General features: G+C 37.8%; 1 long non-coding RNA gene across 1 annotated transcript; it reads right to left on the bottom strand.

The window, feature by feature from the left end:
- Positions 1-464: 464 nt before the first annotated feature.
- Positions 465-5,204, bottom strand: LOC131246329 (uncharacterized). Its single transcript, XR_009171318.1, has 4 exons — positions 4,722-5,204; positions 3,879-3,950; positions 2,235-2,312; positions 465-641 (listed from the first exon to the last, which is right to left on the bottom strand). It is a non-coding gene; the product is annotated as an uncharacterized LOC131246329 (long non-coding RNA).
- Between the last annotated feature and the right edge of the window lie 378 nt (positions 5,205-5,582).

Genomic DNA, 5,582 nt, shown 5'->3' with positions numbered 1-5,582 from the left:
GTTTTCATTTAAAAGGTAGTTTAACTCCCATCCTACAAAGCAAGGCTAAATAAATTTGATAGCAGCATACCTTAATTAATATCACAAAATGACCCAATTGCAATTGTCAAAAGTTGTGAAGGCCCACCTTTCCATGTCGAAGGAAAATGTGTGATTGATCGTGGTGCGCTTCTTGCACACTTATGTCAAGAACTTCATTACCAATTAGCAATTACAAACTGCCATCTGACCACCTCACGAACTTCGCATTGCTTTCATACTGCAAAACCAAACTTCATCAACATACAGCAAGTGTGCAATAGTTATGCTAAAATGCAAAATGCAAAATGTCATAGACAATAATCCATATGTCAACAATATATACCTTCAGGTTGGTCAACATTTTCACAGATAGCATAAAAGGAAATTTAGGTAATTAGATAGCAGGCAAAAAAGAAAAAGTAAGTGGGAAGCAGGACTAGGAGCCAGAGTCCAATGCACAATATTCTCAGGTAGGTAGCGATGTTTTTCTTTCACTCTAACTAGGAATTAGAGAGGTAGGTGGTTCTAAATTTACTTGATTGGGAACTAGAGAGCCAGGTTGGACATTACTCAGATGTTAATTCGCTTGCAGGGACAACCAGCAACTCACATTTCACAACCTGCATTCTCGTTTCTAAATGAGACTCTTTTCCTAGATATCCAACCATCCATTAGCGGTGGATGGGAATCATGTACACAACCAAGTTTCAACTTGGGTCACATGTACGATATAGGTGGCTAGGATCTTCCAAACTAAAAGATTTTCCTATGCCAAACATGCTATAGTTGGTGGTTTTCTGTCCATTTTCCTATGCCAAACATGCTGTAGTTGGTGGTTTTCTATCCATTTTCCTATGCCAAACATGCTGTAGTTGGTGGTTTTCTGTCCATTTTCCTAGCACAAGCATGGCTCGCCGAATGATTAAGTCGGCTCATGTGGCATGGGTATACACATGCTGTGATTCACATTTTTTCCCCTTACAAATTACTTTAGCAATAATCTGAAAAGTTCTAAAAAGAGCTTGAAAGGTGTTTAAATGTCAGGGTGCATTTGGAAGCTTCACTTTTGGCAACAGGTGAATGCACTCTGCACCAACCAGCAATTGGAATAGAGAATGGGCAATGGGCAAACCCAATTGCAATTTGGGGCAGCAATAAAGTGGAAAAGAAATCTGACTTTGATTGTTTTTTTAGTAGTGAAATGAAAGCAGCCGATAATCGCTTTCTAGGTTTAAGCATCATGTTCCTGACATCATGCATTTAACAAATAGAAAACAAATAATCATGAAAAATAGTCTTACATCCATGTTTAGATGTTTCTTCTACATTGGTTGTCTCCTCACCAGACTACTATAACATGACATATGTTCCCATCATATGTTTCTTCTACTCCGTTTTGATTCTTGAGAATGCCACAGACAGGAAAGGCTAATGGTTTAGCAATCAACTTGGAAGCTTTAATCTTGAACTGGTTTTTCTTAGCTAACCCTTTGATACTTGATGGTTTCTTCTTTTGTATGCCTCACCCAAAAAAAAAAAAGGTCATGGATTGGGTGGAATGTGGTCAACTGTAAGAGGTTCTAATCGAATTCATTTTCCCATCCAACAAGATTGTCCCATCATGAAATTGAGATGCTCCAAAAATCTCAATCCAACCATTAGATGCAAACCCACATGAATGTGGAGATTTTTGGGTGGTTGTTTATTAATTTCCATCGTGTGCCTGCCGCATCTAAAAGTTAGATCCACCTGATTTTTGAGGCATCCGATTTCTTATGTTGGCAGAACCTATGTTGGGAGAACCTTGTTGGATAGGTGAGGTCATACAAACATCAAACACCATGGTGGCCCTACACCCCCGCTGAGCTTGATTGGGAAACTAAGCCTTACATCAAGCATCTTACATTATGGAAGCATCTTCCATTACAATGTACATTGTGGAAGCATCTTCCAATAGGTGGATAGTCAAATGCGATTCTATTGACTTTTTTGGCTAAGAACTAATTGTCTACAACCAGTCATAGGATTACCTAACCTATGATTAATAATGATTCCCCCAAAATACTTTCAAAGGAAAATGCACAAACAAAAGTTTTCTTTATAGAATCCACTTTTTAAATCGTCATGTTCATGCTCTCTCTCTCTCTCTCTCTCTCTAAATGCATTATTTTAGGGTAAAACATGAGAGAATAGCAAAATATGGAGATTCTTACCATACACAGTGCACCAGTGGCTAGTGCTATGTTCTCGGCAGATCAATGAATGGATTCCTCTGCGATTCTACACATACTCTACAAGAAAATAAATAGAATAATTGGGCTGCAGTAATCAACAAATGCTTCTAATAGAATTGCAACAATATTACTAAAAGACACAAGTGAACTATGGAAAAGAACCAAACAACAGGTTTGAATGCAGTGTTGGGTATTCTAAATGACTTGATCAAGAAAAGTCAAAAGCAATTTAAATTAGCAAAGATATGGAAAGCCTCCACAACGTCCAACTTATGCTTCAAAAGAGGAACTTCTGAATACGCTATGGGATATAAACTAGCTTTGCAGCCAATTCCACCATTACTTCAGATTCACAACTTGCACTAACACAAATTCAGACATAGCTTGTTACCCAGAGTCGGTGAAGCTTGCCACCAACATAACTTCCCTTCCAGAAGCATTCCCTGATGTAGTTGAAGCAGGCACATGGTTAGAATCACATACTCGTAGACTGCAAATAGTTTCATTCGGCTTCTAAAGTTGAATGTGTAGCGTCTCAATAGCATTCATACAATATGCTAGTGGAATTAAGAAGAAAACAATATGAGCACCAAGGTTCTAGTTATCATCTAACAAAAATGCATTAATTTGAACCAATTGTAGCATGAATAATGAAAATGGAACTCTTCACATCTCTCAAACTCAGCTTCCATTTTTCTTGGGCAACATTTTTCTAAAGACATGAAGACATGAATATGCACCTATTCATGTCAGTTTCTACTGCATGTCACCATCCATTGATTTTACAGATTCTGATACAGACCAACCTGATACGAAATTTTTGCATTCATAGAAGGACAATAAAGAACCTTCAATCAGAATGGCAAAAGATCTTCTATGTTCCTTTTTTTCAATAAAACTTTTCCATTCATCCAAAACAATGTTGTTGATGACAAGGAAAGACATGAATAACAAAACCTTATTTTACAAGAATCAGAACGGAAAAAGATCTGTAGCATCAATAGAATTAAATATAAGGAAAGATTGGGTCCTAAACAATCAATCTTGCAATAAAAAAGAAAAATAAATTGAACCACTAGTGTTTTGTGCTTTTCATAAATTGCATATCAGGATCTAAAAATGCCTCCAACGCAACAAATTTTGGTCACATCTTTAGTCACATCTATATGAAGAACATCTTTCCTGTTGGAATGGCCACCATGGCTTTGATAATGCTTGATTAAGATTTGAAAATATCAGAGCATTTTCCTCTCTCATCAATCAGAAGTTAATATGAGAAAACAAATGGTCAAAGGCCAAATGTATTTTAAAAAAAAGTTCACGGAACTATACCCCTGATGAAGCAGAAAAACCGGTCTTAGTATCACTAGGCTTATCATACAGCCATTGAGGAGACAGTGGTATATTGCTCTCTAATGTTACTTTATCTACAATAATTTCATTAAAAAGTGAGCAACAACCAATTACAATAAATATGCTCATAGTCATAAGATGCATAAATCACAATAGTAGATTAAAACATAGTGCTAAGAAGATGATTTGAGCACAAACAACCAAATATCAGAAGCCACCAAAATCCATAACAAGAATAGAAACACATAACTGTGGAAGGGCATTGATTACCTTTGGAGTCATCAAAGAAACCCATAAGTGGATTTTCATCATCGTTTACTTGAGAGGCATCATCTGAGGATTCTGAACAGGCAAAGAATAAGAAAAGAAAGATTGATGTATAATGCACACCTAAAATAAAGAAAATGATGCGCAAGAAAACAGTTAGGCAATAATAGCAAGAGAAAAAGTTGGGTTTTTTTTTTAAATAATAATAATAATAACAGCTAAAGGGCAAAAACAACAACAGAAAGGAAAATAAAAACCAGAAGCCAAACAGACCCAAAAGCAGGAGGATCAGGGATCCCACTAATAGATAAACGGAAAAAACCTTCCTAACAATAGTGTCTAAGGAGCGATGTTAGGTCAGTAGCACGACGAATTTCATTGCCTTGGCAATCACAACAGCAAGAAACATAACTACAAGTTCTTAAAGGGAAGCTACAAAAAGAACTGCAAGGAGTGATCTAAAACCAAGAACAAAAGCAAGACATTCATGTGCTTAAAAAGGCTGTTGGAAATTGGAACCATTGATTCATCTAACAACCATGTGGACAAGCCATAGCCAAAAAATCCAAGTGAGTTAACAATTAAATACATAGATAGATACCGTAGGTTGTCATTTCCATCCTGACCGTCCCTCGAGATGTGGCCCACGTGAGTTTTGGATCACGGCCAAATTCATGCTCAAAGCCGCAAGCATCTGCACAAACCCCGAATCTCTAAACCCCCTCAAACTCTTAATTAATCTAATCAATACCCCCTTAAACCCCCAATCCAATTCTACCAAAAAAAAAGAGAGAGAGAAATTTGAATATTCAAATGAGAAAAAAGAAGATAATCAGGCTTGCATACCTAAAAAGGAACAAAACGAGACACGATCGAGCAGCAGGGATGTGGATTATGGTGTGAGAGAGGGAAGTCTTCGTGAGGTTGAGAGAGAGGGGATGGTTAGGGAGAGAAGAGGGGTTTGTGAGAGGGAACTATTCACGAGAGAGGGTTCGTGAGAGGGGAGTATTCGTGAGAGAGGGTTGGGGAGATAGAGAGAGAGAAGAAGATGTTTAGGGAAAGGAGGGTTTGGGCTTTTTTTCTCACGAGAGTGGGAGGGGGATGAAATTTTTGAGTTTTTTATTTTTTTCAGTGGAGGCGAAAGAAGAAAAAGGAACGCGCGAGGTGAGTTGTTTCCGCATTTTTATTTCTACGGCTTTAAACCGTAGCTAAAACCCCTTCGGACCGTAGCCTTTATACTATTATTCACATCACCTTGCCGTTCGCATGGCTTCTAACGAGTTGGGGATGGACAGTCATCTCAAGGGATTTGTGGGGTCCGTCATGATGTATTTAGTATATCCACTCCATTCATTTTGAATTTTTTTTTATAGAGAATCACCCCAAAAATGAGGCAAATCGAAGGTCTAATTGAACCACAATATCAATCAATGGTATGTATTTAATCTCCACTGTTTCCTACAATGTGGTCCACTTGAGCCTTCGATCTACTTCCTTTTTTGGGCTCTTGCCCTAAAATGATCTGTTAAAATGGATAGACGTATTAGATGGAGCACAAGCATTTTAGTGGTCCTCGTAGAGTCCCTTATGGGGCTGTCCCATGGTGATTTTACGGGTGGTGGCATTAGCCTTTAGCTACGGTTTGATCATTTTTTAGCTACGGTTTTAAGCCGTAGTAACTTAGCTACGGTTTATATCCGTAGCCAA

This window comes from Magnolia sinica, chromosome 5, assembly GCF_029962835.1.
Source record: "Magnolia sinica isolate HGM2019 chromosome 5, MsV1, whole genome shotgun sequence".
NCBI classification, from domain to species: Eukaryota; Viridiplantae; Streptophyta; class Magnoliopsida; order Magnoliales; family Magnoliaceae; genus Magnolia; species Magnolia sinica.
This window is presented reverse-complemented; position numbering and strand designations above follow the sequence as displayed.